At 47.7% G+C, this 22,979-nt stretch overlaps 1 protein-coding gene and 1 long non-coding RNA gene across 8 annotated transcripts in view; one reads left to right on the plus strand and one right to left on the minus strand.

Moving 5' to 3' along the window:
- Positions 1-22,979, minus strand: part of SEC16B (SEC16 homolog B, endoplasmic reticulum export factor) — an 86,218-nt gene that overhangs the window by 58,661 nt on the left and 4,578 nt on the right. For 5 of the 7 annotated variants that reach the window (XR_016442328.1, XM_090047266.1, XM_090047270.1 and 2 more), the window contains one exon: positions 22,330-22,483. The exons of 1 other annotated variant lie outside the window; for it this stretch is intronic. The gene's annotated coding sequence lies outside the window, so the exon portion shown is untranslated. Of the gene's footprint in view, positions 1-8,599; positions 9,035-22,329; positions 22,484-22,979 lie in introns of those variants that run through there. One more of the 7 variants, XM_090047265.1, reaches the window with a different exon arrangement.
- LOC149864066 (uncharacterized) lies at positions 12,232-20,750 on the plus strand. The gene is made up of 2 exons (XR_016442590.1): positions 12,232-13,108; positions 18,118-20,750. It is a non-coding gene; the product is annotated as an uncharacterized LOC149864066 (long non-coding RNA).

Here is a 22,979-nt window from a genome sequence, read left to right on the forward strand (position 1 = left end):
TTATAAATATAAATATTTTTGCAAAAAAAAAAGTAGGTTGCCTGGCAGAGGAAACACCATGATGATGGTGTTGGTCCAGGGGGTTTTACTGTACGTGGAAGGGTAGATCCCATTCTTCCTGACCTTGAATGACTTGGTGTACTTTGGGAGTGGTGGTCTGTCCATTGCACTATAGGCAGGCATCCGTACAAGCGTCTACTGAAACTATAGACTTCCAATGTGAGGATATTGGCTACACATTTTATGGCAATGGGGGGTTGTTCTTGGGCTTTTCCTCTAGCTTGCTCCTATAGTCTTTTGGCTAGGGGCAAGTAAGACTAAGGGGTATCTGAACCCCAAGGCTCCGGGCTTGGGTTTTGCATGTAGGATGTCTGCCATGGATTTGGGAGCATCTGAAACGCAAGGCTGATGAGTCTGGAAGGTAGGATACTTGCCAGTGGTAGCACCGTACAGACCTGAACAACTGAATTCTGCTCAGTTGATGGAACTTAGAACTGATTTTGCTAATTTGGTCTGAGACACAAAATTAAAAAAAGTAAGTTCCAATCAGTATGTTTGCCCAATATGAGCCATGTGTTTTATAGTCATGCTCAGTGTTAGCTGCATTTCATCAACTTCCTAGTTGATTTCCCTTACTGAGGACATGCTGGTTTTGGCAGCAGTTTAATGATGGACAATATAATGAATGAGATTTCCTTGTATGCAATTATAAAGAAAAACATCATCTTCTATTCAAGTAAATACAGTAATCAAAAGTCATTATCTGAGCCAAGAGACATTCCAAAATTAAACAAACTGCAGAGTGGAAAAAGTAACATTGACCTTTAATTCTCAGCTGGTTGCAATAAAAAGTGCAACTTGAAATGCGCTGGCAAGATTTTTACCTCCACAGTGTATGTTTCATTATCTTGCCAGATACATAATGAACTAAGAAAAACCCTGTCAAAGGTTGGACAAGTACTTGCTAGTGGCAAAAGCCCTTATCTCCAGTTGATATGAGCCTGCAATGTGATGCAGCGGCTGCTAAAGCAACCAAACCGCTGGCTTGCATCCATAGATGCTTCTCAAGCAAATCCCGGGACAACATTCTCCCCTTGTACTCGGCCTTGGTGAGGCCACAGCTGGAGTACTATGTCCAATTTTGGGCTCCACAATTCAACAAGGATATGGAGAAGCTTGAGAGAGTCTAGAGAAGAGCCACGCACATGATCATAGGTCAGGAAAATAGATCTTACGATGACAGGCTGAGAGCCATGGGGCTCTTTAGCCTGGAAAAGCGCAGGCTCAGGGGTGATCTGATGGCCACCTATAAGCTTATCAGGGGTGGTGTGCGAGAGCGGCGGGGCAGGCAAGCCCCGAGACCCGCGAAGCGGAAGGCTCCGCAGCTACCATCCGCCCACAACCCTGGGAGGCGCGGTGGGCAAGCCCCGAGACCCGCGGAGCAGAAGGCTCCGCAGCTACTGTCCACCCACAACCCCAGGAGGCGCGGTGGGCGAGCCCCGAGACCCGTGGGGTGGAAGGCGCCGCAGCCACCGCCTACCAGCAGCCCCGGGAGGCAGGGCACTTACTTACCTGTTGCAGGTGGGAAGAGAAGCCGCCGGGCTTAAAGGCGAGCCCGGGACCAAGGAGCGGCAGACCGGAAGTGCCAGTGCGGGAGCAGACTGCCGGCAGAAGCGCAGCGCGGGGAAGACGCTCCGACCCGTGGCCGTCCCGGATGTTCTGGGGCAAGGGTAAGGCCCCGGAAGGGGCGAGACGATGAGGGTTGTAGACCCTGAAGTTGGTGGTGGAGACTGTGGTGGTTGGGAGCACCCGACCACGGCGGGTTTGGGCACGCCAGGCAGCTTAACCTTCAGGGTGGCTAGTATACCTGTGCGAGGGAAGGATTCCTCCAGAGAAGAGAGGACTCTTAGGGGAATGAAAGAGGTTCCCGGTGACACGGACTTTGAGGAACTCTATGTGGGCCGGCGGACATAGGAAGCCGGGATTCGGTGCCCGTGAGAGAACTGAGTGTAACCCTAGACAGGGTGATTTTCAGGACTCGCGTATCTCAGGCGTTGGCCTGCACTCCCACCCTAAGGAAAGAAGGGGGGGCATTGAGAGACTGATTACGAACTGTCAAGGAGGCCCGGGTGAGGGTGTAGGGGAGGAAGGAGCCCTGAAGGACCACCCCTCTGAGGTGACGGGAAGTCTCATTTCTGGCTCGGCGCACACTAGAAAGAATTCACTGAACCTAGTAACCATCCAAGTCGTGGCAGGCGGTTCTGGCGTATGCCGCTCCGGGAACGGCACCCTTCCGGCCGGAGGTGGGGACAGAACAAAAAGAGACAGTACCATAATCGGGCACGTTGTCACTTTTGGTGCATTGGCCGGGAAATCGGCAGCGGCCATCCCGAGGGCAATTTATTATAACAATGGAGCACCAGGCAAGTGGGCAGACGATGGAACCCATGCACCAGTTAATGAATATGATGGTGCAGATATTGCAGCAACAACAACAATCGATGCGACAGACCACCTTGCAGGAGCATCTGATGTAGCAGCAGGCGAGGACTCCTAGGGAGTATGCAGAGTGGCGGATGCCGAAGATGACACAGGAGGATGACCCAGAGGCCTTCCTGGAGATCTTCGAGAGAGCGGCCTTGGCGGCAGGGGTTGAGAAGGCAAAATGGGCAGGACAGTTGGGCACCTTGCTAATTGGGCAAGCTCAGGCCGCCTACAGAGCCCTGTCTAGAGTGGACGCGATGGACTACGATAAGGTAAAGGGGGAGATACTCCACCGGATAGACATCACCCCAGAGAGGCGTAGGCAGGCCTTCCGGGAAAGAAAGGCTAGCGATGTCAGGTCCCCCCGGATTTTGTGGCAGACCCTGGTGGACTTGTTAGCCAGATGGCTGAGGCCTGAAGTCACCTCTAAAGAACAGATAGTGGACCAAATCCTTATGGAACAGTTTATTAACGACCTAGAGGAAAAAACCCGGAAGTGGGTAAGGTGCCACTGCCCTGCCTCCTCCCGAGAGGCCCTCCAGTGGGCTGAACAATTTGACGCAGCTCAGGGGGAGCAGCACAGAGCTAAAGGGATGAAAGGGACAGACCTCACACCCAGGTAGACGGGGGAATGTAGAGGAAGTAGGAAAGCAAGTGTACCGGGACCCTCCGGCTTTACGTGTGGAAGGATGGGGCATTTCGCTCGGAATTGCTCCCAGGAGATGCGAGAGAGTTCCCCTAGAGACAGGTACCAGCAAGATAACCGCCCAGCACTGGAGGTCTTGCCGGAGGCAGAAGCAATGGACTGTGGGGTAGGCAGCTTCAGTCCGGCCCATGTCCAACCTTTACCTAGGGTTCAAGCTTGGGTGGAAGGCACGCCTATTTCAGCGGTGGTAGACACTGGCTGCGCCCAATCCATAGTTAGACCCTCACTTATCCAGTGGGAACGAGCCCCCCGATGTGAGGGAGTCAGTATGCTGTGCCTTCATAAGGAAAGGGGTTATGTTGAACGCCGCTGGTTGACGGTCCGGATAGGAAAGGTCCAAAGAAGACTCCCAGTCGGGTTGAAGGAAGGGATATTATATTCAATGATCCTGGGCCGCGATTGGCCGGAGATCTTTGATATTCTGGCACCAAGGAGAAGGCACAAGGATGAAACAGGCGGTCTAGTAGGCGCTAGAACCCAGGAGACTGATGACTTGCCGATCAATGACGTGACCCAGGCAGAGCAGTTTCGGAAAGAACAGGAGGCAGACCCGGAGCTGCGCGCCTTCTGGGAGGTGGATGCCCTGGAAGACAACCCTCAGGTAGGCTCCCCAGGCCAGGTAAAACCCCTCCCTTGGATAGAAGTAAGGAGTGGTTTACTTTATAGGGTGGTACGGGGAAGGCGCGAAGGAGAAGAGGTGACGCAGTTGATAATCCCATGCTCCTTTCGGGAACAGCTCCTATGGCTGGCCCACAAACACCCTCTCGGAGGGCACCTGGGGAGGGATAAAACGGAGGCGCGTTTGACCCGCTGGTGTTTCTGGCCTCACCTTTATGAGGATGTGGACAAGTATTGCCGTACTTGCGAAGCGTGCCAGAAAGTAAGCTCCCATAAGCCGCAGAAGGCACCGCTTCAACCCATGCCCCTGGTGCGGGAGGCGTTTTCCCGCATAGCGTTAGACATAGTGGGACCATTACCCAGGAGTGTAGCTGGGCATCAGTTCATCCTGGTGTTAATAGATTATACCACCAGGTTTCCGGAGGCCATCCCGTTGAGGGTGGTGACTGCCAATAAGATAGCCGCCGCACTTATGAGTTGGGTATCCAAGTTTGGGATCCCACGAGAAATAGTGACTGATCAGGGGTCCAATTTTATGTCCACGGTTATGAAGGTATTTTGTAAAGCCCTGTGCATTAAGCACCTGCGGACGGCGGTGTACCACCCACAGACCAATGGGTTGGTGGAGCGATTTAATGGGACGCTGAAGGGGATGTTGAGGCGATGCACTCAAGCAGAACCCCAAAAATGGAATATGATGATCGCACCCCTTTTATTCGTGGTGAGGGATGCCCCGCAAGCCTCCTTAGGCTTCTCACCGTTTGAGCTAACATTCGGACATCGGCCTCGTAGCCTGTTGGACGTAAAGCGGGAAGGGTGGGCAGTAGCACCTGAGCACGGGGAAAGAACGACCGAGTATGTCCGAGAATTAAGAGACCAGCTTCAGGTGGTCCAAGACATCGCGCTTACCAACTTAGGGCAGGCACAGGCCAGACAAAAGAGACATTATGATAGCAAGGCGCAGGCGCAGGAGTTAAGTATAGGGCAGAAGGTACTGGTGCTGCTACCTGACTCAACTAGCAAGTTCTCAACACAGTGGCAAGGGCCATTCACAGTCGTGAGGAAGTTAGGGCCAGTCGATTATGAAGTTCTGCGCCCGGGAGCTAGGTGAGAGCGACAAGTGTTCCACATTAACCTGCTTAAAGAGTGGCGGGAACCGGAGGGGCTCGTGATCTCCACCGAATCGGAGGCAAAGGCGGGCACGGGTCAGAGGATAAGGGGTCCAAGTAGGGACTATGGCCCGGAAATAGTACCCATGGGGAAGCAACTTAGAGGTCGCAGAGACAGCAGCTGATGGGATTGGTCCAAGAGTTCCGTGATGTCTTCTCGGAACAACCGGGAGAGGCAAGAGGCGTAGAACATCAAATTGTCACCAAAGAGGGGCAGATAGCCCGAGGAAGGTGGCGACGAATCCCGTATCATAAATGCCCATTAGTAAAGGAGGAGATCAGAATGATGCTGAAACAGGGGATCATAACACCCTCCCGGAGTCCCTGGCGCAGCCCAATTGTACCGGTGGACAAGCCCGATGGAGGCCTGAGACTGTGTATAGATTTCAAGAAATTGAACGAACTGACTCAGTTTGATGCATTCCCGATGCCCCACGTAAACGAGTTGGTGGAATGCATAGGGCAGGCCAAAGTCATCTCGACACTGGATTTATCCAAGGGTTACTGGCAGATTCCCCTCCGGAAAGAGGATCAAGCCAGAACCGCCTTTGGTACACCGTGGGGGCTATTTGAATTTAAGAGAATGCCTTTCGGGCTGAATGGGGCGGCAGCCACCTTCCAGAGGTTAATGGACAGGGTGCTGGCACCCCACCAGGAGTATGCAGCGGCCTATATAGATGACACCATAGTCTATACAGACACTTGGGAGCAGCACTTGCGAGCCCTCAAGGCAGTGCTGTCCGAATTGAGACAAATAGGCCTGACAGCTAATCCCAAGAAGTGTGCGCTGGGGAAACAAGAAACCAGATATCTAGGTTTCTTGGTGGGGCAGGGCCGGGTATGGCCATTAGTAGACAAGGTGGCGACAATCAAGAACTATCGGGCTCCAGCAACCAAGAGACAGATGAGAGCATTCCTAGGGTTAGCCAGTTATTACAGGCATTTTATTCCTCGATTTGCGGAGATAGCGGCACCCTTGACGGAAACTACCAAGGGCCGTCGGACTGGAATAGTTGAATGGACGGAGGAGCGGCAGGCAGCCTTTGAAAAGGTAAAAAGGGCCCTGTGCCAAGAGGTGGTCCTGCATACCCCCAACTTTACCATTCCCTTCACTCTACAGACGGACACCTCGGCATATGCTCTGGGAGCGGTACTGTCTCAGGCAGTGGACGGGGAGGAGCGTCCAGTTGCGTATGCCAGCCGCAGGCTGAGCGATCAGGAGACCAGGTATTCTACTGTTGAGAGAGAGTGTTTAGCCATTAGATGGGGGGTTGAATATTTTCGATATTATCTCCTGGGTCGGGAGTTTACCCTCATAACGGACCATGCTCCACTCAGATGGCTACACACGGCTAAAACTGATAATGCGCGCATAATGCGCTGAACGTTAGCCCTTCAGCCGTATCGCTTTAAGGTAATCTACCGACCGGGTAAGACAAACACGGTTGCGGACTTTTTGTCTCGTTGTGAAGGGGAAGAAGTGAGAGAACCGGAGGGGCAGCTAACAGAAGGTGTACGAATAGGAAGACCGCCTGTCGGCGTCTTGAGGGGTAGGAAGTGTGCGTGCACGGCAGGGCAGACAAGCCCCGAGACCCGCAGAGTGGAAGGCTCCGCAGCTACCGTCCGCCCACAACCCCGGGAGGCGCGGTGGGCGAGACCCGAGACCCGCGGGGCGGAAGGCGCCACGGCCACCGCCCACCAGCAGCCCCAGGAGGCAGGGCACTTACTTACCTGTTGCAGGTGGGAAGAGAAGCCGGCGGGCTTAAAGGCGAGCCCGGGACCAAGGAGCGGCGGACCGGAAGTGCCGGTGTGGGAGCAGACTGCTGGCAGAAGCGCAGTGCGGGGAAGACGCTCTGACCCGTGGCCGTCCCGGATGTTCTGGGGCAAGGGTAAGACCCCGGAAGGGGCGAGACGACGAGGGTTGTAGACCCTGAAGTTGGTGGTGGAGACTGTGGTGGTCGGGAGCACCCGACCACGGTGGGTTTGGGCACAGCAGGCAGCTTAACCTTCAGGGTGGCTAGTAGCCCCAGCATACCTGTGCGAGGGAAGGATTCCTCCAGAGAGGAGAGGACTCTTAGGGGAACGAAAGAGGTTCCCGGTGACACGGACTTTGAGGAACTCTACGCGGGCCGGCGGACATAGAAAGCCAGGATTCGGTGCCCGCGAGTGAACTGAGTGTAACCCTAGACAGGGTGATTTTCGGGACTCGCGTATCTCAGGCGTTGGCCTGCACTCCCACCCTAAGGAAAGAAGGGGGGGCATTGAGAGACTGATTATGAACTGTCAAGGAGGCCCAGGCGAGGGTGTAGGGGAGGAAGGAGCCCTCAAGGACCACCCCTCTGAGGTGACAGGAAGTCTCATTTCTGGCCTGGCACACACTAGAAAGAATTCACTGAACCTAGTAAACATCCAAGTCGTGGCAGGCGGTTCTGGCATATGCCGCTCCAGGAACGGCACCCTTCCGGCCAGAGGTGGGGACGGAACAAAAAAAGACAGTGCCATAATCGGGCATGTTGACAGGTGACCACCAGGATCTGGGGGAATGTTTGTTCACCAGAGCGCCCCAAGGGATGATGAGCTCTAACGGTCATAAACTACTATGAGATCGTTTCAGGCTGGACATAAGGAAGAATTTCTTTACTCTCCGAGCCCCCAAGGTCTGGAACAGCCTGCCACTGGAGGTGGTTCAAGCACCTACATTGAACACCTTCAAGAGCATATTGGATGCTTATCTTGCTGGGATCCTATGACCCCAGCTGACTTCCTGTCCTTTGGGTGGGGGGCTGGACTCGATGATCTTCCAAGGTCCCTTCCAGCCCTAAAGTCTATGAAATCTATTAAATCTATGATATCAGTAGTCGCTGGTGGTCACATCCTCACAGGCTTAAATCTAAAGCTTCTATTTCTGACCCTAATACCTGAGTTACAGCATGTGTTTATCTGTGTAGTTTAATATGGAACATAAATCATAAAACGGACGTTATACCCGGCAAATAAACAAAATATCAGACAAGAAAAGCCTCCAAAATAGCAGAAACTAACAGTGCAATCTGAAACAGCACCATGAGTAGTATGATATGGATTTGTTCCAAGCTATTTGTCACTGTTTGGCAGGCAGTTTCCCATTGCTGGTTACACAGTCAAATGTGTCTAACTTTTCCTCTAAGTTTCTAAGTCTCCCTTTTCCATTATTCAACTTAAACCGTCAACCCAGTGAGACATGCCCACCTTCCCCACTGAATTATATACAGTGATACCTATAATAACATCCAAACATTCCTGTTCATTATTTCTGGCAATTTTAAGAAGGTTAAATTAACTGCAAACAGAGTCATGCTCCGGTATTTAGCATACAGCAAAGGAAGTGAAAGGCATTCCACGTTCAGCACATATGCTTTCCAATACAGACAGAGAGTGGGGAATATCTGGCATTCATTAAAATCAAAGTTTGTTTTTATAAGGACTGTCAAGTTCTCGGTTTGGCAGTAACAAAAGTTGTCCCATTCTTCTTTCCACATCCCATTTTAAAGCAAGTTCTAAGAACTCTGTCACTTCCCCCTTTATTCTCTTTTGAATAAAACTTACTATTTTTTATTGTGAATACTAAAATGTAGCTACTTACATTGTCTACCCCTACAGCAAAGGCTGTGCTGCTGCATCCCATTCTGACAGGCTCTGTCCCTGGCTCACTTGCAAGGATGCAAACTCACATAGGCTCTGCCACGTCAGCTACCCGGTACTTTATTCTGAAGCTACTCCCGCAAGTCGGAATGGTTAGACTGACACACAGAGGCCAGGAAGGGATTATCTACAGCACATACATTCTACCATTTTGAGAAGGTCAAAATGAAAAAAGATCATTCAGTATTTTGGTACCATCTGCTATGCTGTGGGTTTCTGTATTACACCTTTAATGCTCCCCCTTTCCATTCCAAGACATAAAATCAACATTAATCTTACTGTGAACTGCATGCAGAAATTATTAAACATTGCAAATTTAAGCAGCTGCAGACACAACAGGAACAGACTGCCTAGGTTTTGTTGTACATTCAGGGCTCTACTGCCACCTCTCTGACTGTGCAATGTTACAATATTTATATGGTGAATTAGCAAATAATGCTGCAACTGTGGGAATAATTCACAGCTGAAATGGCCTGATCCAAGCTACAGTTACCCCTGCAATAACAACGCTGGCCTCTTGCTGCCCAAACACGACAAACGTAATCCAATATATGATTCAATACATTTTAAAGATTCTTTTTTGCCTGTTTCCAATCGTATAAGACTGGCTCCTATTAATAATAACATGAGAAAGTATAGGATGTATACCAATTGGAATCTGTGTCATTAAATTATGCTAAACCCCTATTATTCATATAATTACATGTTTGATTTCACACACTTCTTATTATACTGGCAATGTTACGGATATAAACTAGTTCATATGCTATTAATATTTACAGGTTAGATTATATTTCCTTAGAACAGGGACTTCCTTTTATGATAGGTTGTTACAGAACCTACTACAGTGGGTTTTAATCCTGATTGGTGACTCTGGGACAACAATAATAACAATAATTATAACAACACATGAATACTATTAACTCATAGCTATGTGAATGCTGCACTAAAGGCGTACAGGGTAAGGCCTATATTTTGAAATGTAGCCTGGGTGCACAACAAAGCAGCTTCAGACTATATCATAGAATGCAGCATTGATCACACTGCCAGCTATCCCAGTTACAGAGATGTGTTTTTCCTTCAGAAAAGAGGTACTAGAACTAAGAATCCTACTGCATTTGTTTCCACTTTTGTTGTTGCTCTCACATCCTTTCTGATGGGAATGTGTGTATATTTAAATAGTGTGACTAGGTCATCAAGTCTCCATTAAGAATTGCTAGTCACTGTTAGAATGGAATATTTTAGAATGAAAATATATGCTTTGGCAGGAGTTAAGCAAGTTCACCTTGCTAGTTAAAAGTAGTTTAAAACTTTAAGATAGCTGAAAAGCGGCATCAGAATGGGCAAGAACAGAGCCAATAGGGAAATTTCCCTGTGCTCTCCAAGCCCTTCTTCCTTTCCCAGCCCCTAGGGTGTTGTTCTTTTTTTCCCAGCCCCTATCCCCTATCTCAAATTGCTTTTGGACCAACTGTACCAACCTGCATTCACACAGGCTGCTGATAGATGTTATATTAAAGATGTGATGGGAACAGATGCACATCCCAACAATTACACTTCCTGCCATGCATGGCAGGAGGTATGACTGTGGAATCCAGCATCAGATCCCATCACACCATATTACTGGTATCGGAGAAGCCCAGGATCATGTTCCCAGGGCCATTGTGGAAGTAAGCCCAAAAGAAAAAGAACCTGTCATCTTTAATGAAGATGCAACACGCAGGAGTACTGATATGGGAAGCTGGTCACTAGTGCCTTGCAACAGTCATATGGTGGAGGTCAAGGTTACTAAAACTATATCCCTTCTTATGACATGAGCCAGTCAATATCCAGCTCCCCAGCAGTTGCTCTTACAAGTTTCCTGACAAGCACATTAAGCTAGCAAGCAGGAAATTAGGACTTCTTTTGATCGCAGGGCGAGCCTTAGGCCAACCAATAAAATCTGTCAGCAACGGGTTTATGTTGCTAGCCACTGTTAGAATGGTTGTCAACAGGCCACTGTTGATGCCAGCAAGCATGCCAATAAAATGTGTACTCTCTTTCAAATACCAGCAGGTAAAAGAATATTTTTAAGAGCCCTCCATTTTCATCACATCATCTGAGTTTCCTTTGACCACCATTTCTGACAACAAGTTTATTTTGGTATTTTAAGCTATGCTAATGAAACTTGCACATCAGAGCTTGGTTTACAGTAAACCTCCAGCACTGAGCTCTTCTACAATGTCTTACTAATAGAGTTCCTCATCTCCCCACAAATCATCCTTTTCAAGCAACTGACCATGCTTCCTAAGTCACTATGAACCTTCCTGGGGGAGACTCCTGGTCATAACTCGTTCCTGTGGACAAGTGCTTAAACCTCTAAGACCTTAAATGGTCTAGGCCCTATGTTCCTAAGACACTGCCTTCTCCCTTACAGCCCATCACAATCCCTAAGGTCAGCAGAGAGAAACTTCCTGCAGGTAACATCAATACATCAAGTCCACTCAGCAAAAGAAAAATAATGTATATAGCCCTGAAAAGCAAAGATGATTAGCCTATATGTAATAAGGCACTAATGCAGCTATACTGTTTCTGGGGCTGGCACCAGGATGCACAGATCCAGTGCAGCCCCTCTCTACACAGGCGTGCCCTGCATCCTACAGACCTACCATCTAGTGCAGCTCACCAGCCAGGGATGCTCTGCAAAAAAAAAAAAAAAAAAAAAAAAGCAGTGACAACTGCTTTGACTGACTTGGGAAAGTGTACAAGGTAGGACAGGAACCTTTGGGCATGATTCAGCACTGGCTTGCATAGGTGATGGGAGAGAGATGGAGTAGACAACCTAGCAGGTCTTTCCCTTGCCTCATAGCAGATTACACTGGCAACCAAAACAATAGGACTGCTCACAGGACAGAGAAAACTGTTCTCTTAAAACAATAGCAGGCAGGGCAGGAGGGAAGGTAAGAGAGGTATGAGTAAACCTGGATCCCCTAAAAGCTTAGTTTTACTGAGAACCAGCCAACAAGCTCAGCTTTCTCATGCCAGCTCCCTGAAACACCCATATCAGCACAGGCCTGGAAGCAGTTCTGGTCCACAAAAGCAGAAGTCTGTTCTGGTAAATGGAAAATAGTTAAGAGTCCAGCCAACATGTTCCTCCTTCATTGTGTGATTAAGCATTAACTCCCTGGAGAATGGAAGGCCCAACAAAGCAAGCTGCCTCAGACCACCTCAGAACACCTGTAACCTTTTAAATGGCAGAGGTGCACTGCATGTAGCAGGACATCTGATCCAAGACCCCTCATAAGCAGTGCTTTTACTGCTCACTCTAAAAGGATGCAGCATGCCTACAATTTCTCAGGCCAGTAACAGACTTTGAAAAACTACCTTACAAGCAGATATGAAGTCATAGACTGGGAAGTGAGAAAAAAAACTGATGGCTTAGAAAGATTTAGCCCCCGACTATCTACAGTTCCTTTTTAAGAGACTGCTTTCTAAGCCAGGCCAACTACTAGGATATTGCTTATCTTAATGTGAGATTTCCTGTCCCATGAATGACCTTTATTATATCCAATTTGATGCAATAAAGAACTTGTTAGAAATATTATTAAAAATGCATTATCAATAGCTGTTAGCTCCCATCAATAGTTGTCCTTTGATTAAGTACGGCTGCCAGCCTTCCTTGTCTCCCTAATGAGAGAGGGAAGGGGGGGGGTTGGGAACTGAAGGAAAACTCTAAGAGCTCTCTTTGTTCTGCAAATTTACTATCTCTTTGTTAGAGTAAAGCATATACTCCTTAGCGTTCTCATGTAGATAAGAGTAAATTGCAATTTTTAATGGTCCTGTCCTTGGGGCAGAGAAGGTTTGAACTTTTGGTAACCTAAAATACGTTCTGAGCAGGCGCAATCAGCTAATACATATTAAGCCTATCCGCCCCGCATACTTAAGTAGTTAATTATAATACACATGGGATGCATGATCTGACGTATTCTCATGCATGTTTGTATGAACCGGAAATGAGTTGTAAGAGTTCCTGCTTCTGTACACGTGCCAGAAGAGAGGGGATAAAAGCCTGCTAATGATGGTACTCAGGGGCAGAGGGTTTTGATCTTTTGTCTTCTCCCTCTGACCCTATTTGCAAATATATACCTTTTGTCTCACCAACAATGTGTGCCTAAGAATTTGTTATTCAATGAGCCTCCAAAGAAAACGAACCGAGAGAGAGTTTTTTTTTTACCTCAATTTGGCGCCCAACGTGGGGCATTCTTTGGATAACTCCGGAGTTCGTCGGCACATCGTCTCTGCCCCCCTGGGGGGTTTGCGCGCCGAGCCTTTCTTTTTGGCTCGCCCTGAGGGGGGGCTTGAGGTGTGAGCCGGAACATCCGGAACACTAAGAGCTCCTATGCAAATTTTGTTTTTTTTTGGAGTCTCCAGGTACACATTTTTGGCTTTGGATCGAGATCTCTGGGGTATCTGAGTGAGTATACGAACTCCCTTTGCCCAATTTGGTTCTGGGTCCGGAGCAGGAGGTGTGCATGTTCTCATGGTAAATCATCTGCTGTAAGGGACTTTTTGGTATTTGGTGTGCCTTGGGTGCACTTTTGTGGGCAAAATGGGTACGGTTAGCTCCCGTGTAGAAAACACGGATACCCCTCTAAGGTGCTTATTACGTCATTTTAATAAATTTGCAAGGCCGGCCGATTACGGAATAAAAATGAAAAAAGATGATTTAATTAAGTTCTGTCAACTCGAGTGGCCAACATTTGGGGTCCACTGGACCCCGAAAGGATCCTTTGTGCTAAAAGAAGTGATAGCTATCCATGAAATTGTTATGCAAAATGGGTATTGGAATCAGTTTACTTATATTGATTGTTGGTTGTGGGTGGTTCAAAATCAGCCACCTTGGATTAAGAATTACTTAGTAAAGTCTCATGTGATGCTTGTTAAGAAAAAGACTCGGGGGGGGGCGCCTGTACTTCCTGAGTCTAATGAGGGGGGGAATTCTGAATTGGCTGAGTACCGGACCCGTGCTCCGGTTGCCCTGTCGGGTAGCGAAGATGAGTCAGACGCCTCCTCGGCATCCAGTCCTTCTGCACCACCGCCCCCTCCCTTAGAGAGACCACCACCGACGTACCAAGGCATATCTAATGAGTTAGAGCGTGAGCCTCAGCCAAGTGCCTCATCTGAATCAGGAAATAAGGGTTATTATTTGCGCAAGCCTGTAGAGTCACAGCCGGTGCTGAACTGTCCGATGCGAGAGGTTATTGGGGAAGGAGGCACTGCAACTTTTGTCTACACCCCATTTAGCACTTCAGATTTATTTAACTGGAAGAATCAGAGCCCCTCTTTTCGTGAAGACCCTGAAAAGATGAGGGATTTGTTTCGATCCATTGGGCAGACTCATCGACCCACTTGGGCTGATGTCCAGATGATGCTCCAGACCCTCCTAACCCCGGAGGAGAGGAGATTAGTGTTGGGGACAGCAGAGCGTATTGCGGCAGCCAGAGTTGAGTTAGAGGGTGCTGCTGGTCGTACTCTGCGTGATACCTTCCCTGTAGAAGAGCCGAGATGGGATAATCACACTGCCGAAGGCAGAGAGCTGAGTGCACGGTATCTGGGAATTATAGTGGAAGCAATGGGAAAGGCAGTGCCTCGGGTTACCAATCTGTCTAAGTTGTATGAAGTGAGACAGGGAAAAGAGGAGGATCCCTCAGCTTTCCTTGGGAGGCTGTATGAGGCATTTCGCAGGTTTTCGGATCTGGATCCAGAAGCCCCAGATAACCAGCGCATGGTAAATCTTATGTTTATTGGTCAATCTGCTGCTGATATCCGTAAGAAGTTACAGAAAACTGAGGGAGGTGCTGGGAAACCGATTTCAGAGCTGGTGGAAATTGCATATAAGGTGTATGGGAATCGTGAGCAAGTGCAGGAGCGCAAGGAGGATAAAAAGGCTCAGCGACAGATGGCAGCACTAGCAGCTGCTATAACTGGAGGGAACTCTGAAAAGGCTGGGATGCAGAAGGGGAAAGGAGAAAGAGTGGGAGCAGACGTTTGTGCTTATTGCAAAGAGAAAGGACACTGGAAAAGGGAATGCCCGAAGTTGAAGGAGAAGAGAGAGAGGGAACCGAGAGGTCACCTCATGCGGGCAGAAGACAAGGGTGAGGATTCAGAATGAAGGGGACAGGGATCTAAGACCACTACCCTTCGGGTTGGAGCCCGAGAAGATCCCATGGTAACCATTAGGGTTGGTGGCAAAAACTTTGAAGCCTTGGTGGATACTGGGGCTACATTTTCAATGATTCCAGAAAAACCCCCCTGTGCAGGAACTAGTGAACAGCATGTACTTGTAGAAGGGATTGAGGGAGTGCAAACCCGACTCCCTGTTTGTAAACCACTCCTCACCAAAGTGGGAGATCATTTGCTTGAGCACTCCTTTGTGTATTCTCCAAGTTGCCCGGTTGCACTCCTTGGGCGGGACTTACTCACAAAATTGCAAGCTGAGATCTTTTTCAGAGACGATCAGATGGTGGTCCAGCTACCTGTCAAGCAGAGCTCGAACTATCAGATGGCTCTCCTGGAGGACCGACGCCCTGCAGTAAGTCCAGAAGATCACATGACTGGAGTAGACCCCTCAGTATGGGCTGATGGAACCCCTGCGCGAGCTAAGTCCGTCTCCCCGGTAAGGATCGTACTCAAGGATGGGGAGGGGCCTGTTCGGGTAAAGCAGTACCCACTCAGCCGAGCGGCCAGAGCTGGACTCAAGCCGTTAATAGAGAAATACAAGAGGTACGGATGGCTAGTGGAAGGGTCTTCACCCTATAACACCCCCATCCTTGGAGTGCCGAAGGCAGATGGGGTCTCATACAGACTGGTCCAAGACTTACGGGCAGTAAATAAGAAGGTCCTTTCAGACCATCCTGTAGTCCCGAACCCTCACACGATTTTGACACAAGTACCGGGGGAAGCTGAAATATTTTCAGTGCTAGATTTGAAAGATGCTTTCTTCTCTATTCCCCTTCACCGAGACAGTCAAAAATTGTTTGCTTTTGAATGGGAGGATCCAGACACCTTCCATAAAGCCCAACTCATGTGGACAGTTCTCCCACAAGGATTCGTAGCAGCCCCTCATATTTTCGGACTTGCCCTTCAGAAGGACTTGGAGGAGTGGAAGGGATCACACCCCGCAGTGACTCTCCTCCAGTATGTGGATGACCTGCTAGTTGCAAGCCCAAACTTGCAGCTCTGTGAGGAAGCCACCAGGTCACTCCTAAACACTCTGGGAAAAAAAGGATATAAAGTTTCTAGAGAGAAAGCCCAGATATGTCAGCCTGAAGTCACATTTTTGGGATATAAGCTCTCAAAAGGAGTCAGAGCCCTAAGTGCAGATCGCATACAGGCAATCCAAGGTCTAACCCCACCTAAGTCACCCAAGGAGCTACGAGCATTCCTAGGGCTAACTGGGTTCTGTCGACTATGGATACCAGATTATGGTGGGAAGGCTAGACCACTATATGACTCACTAACTAAGGAGAGTCTCACTAAATGGAAATGGAATAAAGAAATGCAGCATGCCTTTGACCTGCTTAAAGCAGCATTAACCCAGCCCCCTGCCCTGGCCATCCCAAACAGTAAAAAGCCATATCGACTGTATGTTCATGAGAATCGAGGGGTTGCATCAGGGGTGCTGACACAGCCATCGGGCCCGACCTGGAGACCCGTGGGATATTACTCAAAGGTTCTAGATCCAGTGGCACTCGGGTGGCCAGCCTGTCTTCGGGCTGTGGCAGCCACAGCAGTGGTTGTTGAAGAAGCCCAGAAGATAGTCATGGGTGCGGATATGGAAATACTCACTCCTCATGGAGTTCCCCAGATCCTAGGGACTGAGGGAGGGAAATTTCTTAACCCCTCCAGACAATCACGGTATGAGATATTTTTGCTCTCTAATCCAGGACTTACTTTCAAACATACTACAGCCTTAAACCCTGCAACCTTGCTGCCGGAGCCAGGAAAACCGATGCATGACTGCCTTGAGGTCCTAAATCAAACCACACAGGTGCGACCTGATCTTGCTGAGGACCCAATTGAGGACCCAGATGTTGAATACTTCGTAGACGGCTCCAGCTCTGTCATCGATGGAAAAAGACGAACAGGATGTGCAGTGGTAACCTTGGATAAGGTAGTATGGAGGGAGTCATTGCCAAGCTCATGGTCGGCACAGGCCGCAGAACTCACTGCGCTCACCCGAGCATTACAGCTGGGGACAGACCAGCGGGTTAATATATACACTGACTCTCGCTATGCTTTTTCTACAGTCCATGCACACGGACTATTGTGGAAAGAAAGGGGTTTTATTACGGCCTCTGGGAATAAAATTGCTAATGGCCCCCAGATTATCAAGCTACTAGAGGCACTCCACCAGCCTAAAGAGGTAGCAGTCATTCATGTGCGGGCCCATGGGAAGGCTGCTGAGGAAAAGCATAAGCTTGGAAATGCAAAGGCTGATTCAGCAGCAAAGGAAGCTGCATTTATTGGGGGAGAAGCGGAGGAGGTATCCAAGCAGGCCATGTCCCATGCCATATGGCCAGACATCCAAGATTTAGTCCCACAGTATTCCCCTGAAGAAGATAAATTTGCACAAAGAGCTTGTGCAGAAAAGAACTCACAGGGGTGGTGGATGGTACCAGGAGGAAAAGTCATGATACCCAGGCCATTGCTTCGGGAGGTGCTGCAACAGCTCCATGCAAGAACCCATATGGGAGGCTTGGCCATGGGTGATCTAGTGATCCGCCAAGCAGTAGCTCCAGGGCTATATGTAGAAGCTCAGCGCATTGCTACCAAGTGCATCACATGCCAGAAAGTAAACCCCCGAAGGAAACCCCCTGTGCCAATGGGAGGTAGACCCTGGGCAGCGTACCCTGGACAGGCATGGCAGATTGATTTTGCCGAGCTCCCACGGTCCGGACATCACGGGTTTTTACTTGTCATGGTAGACCAGCTCTCTGGTTGGGTCGAGGCCTGGCCCACCAGGACTGCCACTGCGGCTACAGTAGTGAAGTATTTGTTGCAGGAGATCATTCCACGGTATTCCCTGCCTGAGTCCATTGAGTCGGACCAAGGACAACACTTCGTGGGAAAAGTGGTTCAAGGAGTCGCGCAAACTCTCAAGGTTACTTGGAAATTACACACACCATGGAGACCACAAAGTTCAGGACAAGTGGAACGTATGAATAGGACTTTAAAGACTTTGCTCACCAAAATCTGTATTGAAACACGTCTTAAGTGGCCTCAAGCATTGCCGCTCGCCCTTACTTGCATTCGAAACACTCCCCGACGGGGCCTTAAATTGACCCCATATGAAATTATGTTTGGCAAGCCGCCTCGAGTCTTACCTCCTGGGATGCGAGAGAATGTAACTTTTGAATTAGGTAATAGTGAGCTTCATATGTACGTTATTGCTTTGCAGTCTGTCTTGTTTTCTCTTCACAGGTATGCAGCCTCCTTTCAGCGCCTGCCTTTAGACGTACCGGTACATGACTTCTCCCCAGGAGACTGGGTCTTGGTGCAGCGGTGGAAAAAGGAACCTCTGACTGAGAGGTGGAGTGGCCCTTTCCAGGTACTTCTAACAACCCACACCGCTGTAAAGATTGCTGGCCATGACCGTTGGATACACCATACCCGTGTGAAACGACATCCACAAGCGTCAGAGGACAACAACTCCCAAGACGAACTCACTCCGGAAGCTGAGTCGTCTTCGGAACAAGAAGCCAGCAAGTGGAGCTGTGAACCTACTGGTGATCTCCAAGTGCGCCTGAGACGGCTTAATCAAAGTTCAGAAAATTAGTCCAGAAAGTAGAAGGGAAAATATGGTGGAAATTATAATGTGCCTTGTTGTTATCTGCATAATGAAAGAAGCAGGATTGCATAGCCTTAGCCACTGGCCTATGCCCCCGCTTTCCCAAATTACTCCCCCAGGGACAAATTTGTATGTTGATATGATGGAGAGAATTGCAAGTACTTTTAATCTTACCAACTGCTGGGCCTGTGGGGGGCTCCGAGAGGCCGGAGAACAGTGGCCTTGGAGGGCTTTTCCTTTGGCCCCAAAATGGTTAGTCAGTGACAAAGCAGATGTTAAGAGTACTGGTCAAGAATGGAATGAGAACCACAGCTGGGATCTTTCCCAAGTGGCCTTGGGAGAGTACTGTATTAGCAGTAATGGTACAGGAAAGAGGTTAGGACATAGTCAGTGTACATGGACATTAAAATGGGCCCGAGTATGCAGCAGGTATGCTGATCAATGGAATTCTGCTGCCGTTAGGCTCCCAATCTCCACACAGATGCAAAATCTCAAAAGGACAAGAATATTACCTTTCGATCCTGACCCTACCAGATGTCAGGCATATGAAAAGACCCGAGGCGAACGATTTACCTACATTTATAAGTGGCAATGGGCACACCTGAATGGCACAGTGGCAAGGTTTAATGCATATTGGAGTGCCTTAAATGACACAAATGAAATAACCAAGTGCGAGTATAGGGATAAAGATGGCGTATGGAAATGTCAGTTTAAACTGAGTAACTATCACACTGGCCCTTTAGGGCATAAAGGCACCAAATACTATCCCCTTCTTTTCCACAGCCGTGACCCCCTAGCCTTGGGAGGGGAACACAGGGCCCTAAAAGGACATTATTGGATTTGTGGAAAGCGTGCCTATACGGTCCTACCACGAGGGTGGACGGGAACCTGCTATATTGGAGTAATTGTACCATCTTTCTTTTTGTTACCATCTGAGGGTGGAAATAAGCTAGGAGTCTCTTTGTATGATGATTGGAACAGGGCCAAGAGAAGTATTGATGTAAGTTTGACACAGGGTGGCTCCCAAAAGTGGAAGGAGGATGAGTGGCCTCCTCAGAGGATTATTGAGTATTATGGACCAGCTACATGGGCTAATGATGGAAGTTGGAGCTACCGGACACCAATATATATGCTGAATAGAATCATCCGGTTGCAGGCAGTCTTGGAAGTAATTACTAACCAGACCGCCACTGCTCTCGAGTTGCTGGCTCGACAAAGTTCTCAGATGAGGGAAGCCATATACCAAAATCGAATGGCTTTAGACTATTTACTCGCAGAGGATGGCGGAGTCTGTGGAAAGTTCAACCTTTCTAATTGTTGCCTCCAAATAGATGATAACGGGAAGGTGGTCTTAGAGATTGCCAAAGAGATTAGGAAAATAGCCCATGTACCAATACAAACGTGGGAAACCACATGGAATAAGGACTGGTGGTTTCAATTATTTGGAGGACCCTGGTGGAAAAAAGTAGGGTTTGTGCTTTTGTGTGCTCTAACTGGTTTGATTTTTATCCCTTGTCTCATTCCTTGTCTTACTAGATTGATAACCACCACAGTAGAAGGAATGCAGGTTGCAGCAGTCCCTCTAAAAGCACAGACTGTAGCAAAAGTCATGGTCCTCAGAAGAATCCCTCGTAATTATCTTGATATGCCCAAATGAAGTAAAGATCAGAAAGCATCTTGAGGGGGGAATATTGTTAGAAATATTATTAAAAATGCATTATCAATAGCTGTTAGCTCCCATCAATAGTTGTCCTTTGATTAAGTACGGCTGCCAGCCTTCCTTGTCTCCCTAATGAGAGAGGGAAGGGGGGGGGTTGGGAACTGAAGGAAAACTCTAAGAGCTCTCTTTGTTCTGCAAATTTACTATCTCTTTGTTAGAGTAAAGCATATACTCCTTAGCGTTCTCATGTAGATAAGAGTAAATTGCAATTTTTAATGGTCCTGTCCTTGGGGCAGAGAAGGTTTGAACTTTTGGTAACCTAAAATACGTTCTGAGCAGGCGCAATCAGCTAATACATATTAAGCCTATCCGCCCCGCATACTTAAGTAGTTAATTATAATACACATGGGATGCATGATCTGACGTATTCTCATGCATGTTTGTATGAACCGGAAATGAGTTGTAAGAGTTCCTGCTTCTGTACACGTGCCAGAAGAGAGGGGATAAAAGCCTGCTAATGATGGTACTCAGGGGCAGAGGGTTTTGATCTTTTGTCTTCTCCCTCTGACCCTATTTGCAAATATATACCTTTTGTCTCACCAACAATGTGTGCCTAAGAATTTGTTATTCAATGAGCCTCCAAAGAAAACGAACCGAGAGAGAGTTTTTTTTTTACCTCAAACTCATGACAATTATACACAGTAACTACATAGCCTCTGCTTAATTCCATCTTGTAAAGCTAGACAGTAAAGTTTCCCCATTTTATCACCCAGATTTATGATTTTGCTATTACAGTGAGCCTACATGTTCCTGTACAGTTACATCCACCATAACCTCCAAGGACAATAAATCAGGCTCAGCTCTTGTCAAGCACTACAAAAGAAAGCTAAATTGCACTTGTTCTTTAAGGTAAGTAGCTGAGACAAAGAATGAGAGAGCATGCACAAGCACTCTCTCTAAAATGAGATGGGTTGCCAAAGTTTCAAACCTATTAACAATTGTTTCACAGCACCTAAAACTAGTGATAGAGAGAAGGACAATTCAATACCAAATGGGCCTTCTGTCCAAACTCTTACAAGCTGTGTACAAAAAGGTATTCTGTCTTACTCGGGTCCAAACCTGAGGAGCAGATAATTTTTGATCTCTCAATATACTTGGTCAATCTTCTTGGCTCCCCAAAAAATTATTTAACTCCTTCATGGCTTTGATTCTGATTGTGGCCCCATTGCTTTGGGGGCAATATGCAATTCAGGTATTTATTTTCCAGTTTGCTTTATTGCTTGAAAGTAGTGCTCTAACTAGATCATCCTTTTATCATCTTGAAGCAACTCAGATCTTAGTCCATGCTGTCTGACCACTCTGATAATGCCTATACAGATGTTTTCTGGGATGGGAACATGGATAGAAATGTGATGGGTAAAAGCTCTTCAGGCTTCAGCTCATGCAGAACATTGCTTGAATATTTGCATTCATTCAGATTTTTTTTTTTAAAACCCACCACTAGAGAGTTGTAACAACTAACCTTGAGTTTAGTTTTATACCCGATACCTCTTTAATAACAGATACAGCTCTTCCTCTGACTCCACATATCCAAGGCACATTATTTTTTTTTTTTTATGAGGGACACTGTCCAGGGACATAGGTCATTAGACATAAGCTTAAGACTTTTTATCTCAAGTTTTAGCAGAAGCACCCTTATATCTGGAATTCTCTCCTGATTCATCTAAGACAGAGGTCAGCAACCCATGGCAGTGGGGGCAGATCCGACTTGTGGAGCTGAGGGGGTTTGGCACCATTCCAAAGGCAGGGGTTTTGGTGGCGTTCCAGCAGTTGAGGCTTTGCCTGTGCCATGGTGGTACCACCAGCCAGGTCCCAGAGCCCACCCCACCTTGTACACAAGTTAAATCATTCTAGCATGCCGCTAAAAAATGTTGCCAGCTACTGTTTTAGGAGGAAAACAAGACAGAGATGTCATTTCCAACAGAAGAACACATTGACTGTATCAGATGTTATAACATGTTTTGCCTCTGGCATAGTTAAAACTTGCTTTGATATCACAATGTCTCATAGGAAATAATATTTTAACTATGTCTTTCTATCATGCCAGTCTCAGACTGCTTGCTGTCTAGCTTTACAGTTCAAGATCACAATGTCTTAGAGCTTTTGTTCCAGACCAGATACAAACCTGTGAAGCCAGCACTGTATCTGTTCACATTTACTTCCTCTCCCAGGTTTTCTTTGCAGCCAAAAGAACTGGAAAAGTGGCCACTGGAGAAGTACTAAAGCAGCGCTTGATCTATTTGGGCTCGCAAAGAGCTTTAGGCACAGGGGTAAGGAAACTGAGAACAAAGGCAAACAAACGCAATGACAAAAACTGTTTTAAGTTAATCCTGCTGTCTAAATTCATCCATGGTAGAATGACTTATATCCTCATAGTTTAAAATTTCATCGTAACTGAATCAACTTGGAAAAGGGCAAAAGCAAAAGATAGACTGCCAAGTGATGGAATAACATCAAAGGAGAGATACAGGATTGTGATACATGATAACTTTTAGCCCTATGTCCTGCCAGACTAATTTGCAAGATTATAAAATTCCTCTGCATTGCAAAGTCATCACATCATGACACAGCATTTAGTCTCAATGCAAGTGTCAGGGCAATCTGTCCCCTGTTATTGAGCATTGACTTTTCTGAGGTGACTTTCAATAATTACTTGCATTAGTTAGAGCTGCCCTAATTAAAATTTTACTTCGCTGTATAAAACCCAGTCCATCATGGTGCAAAACTTGATTTTAATATGACCTCATAGCATAACCATGGATCCAGATTCTCAGC

This window comes from Crocodylus siamensis, chromosome 5, assembly GCF_052110815.1.
Source record: "Crocodylus siamensis isolate JL-2025a chromosome 5, ASM5211081v1, whole genome shotgun sequence".
NCBI classification, from domain to species: Eukaryota; Metazoa; Chordata; order Crocodylia; family Crocodylidae; genus Crocodylus; species Crocodylus siamensis.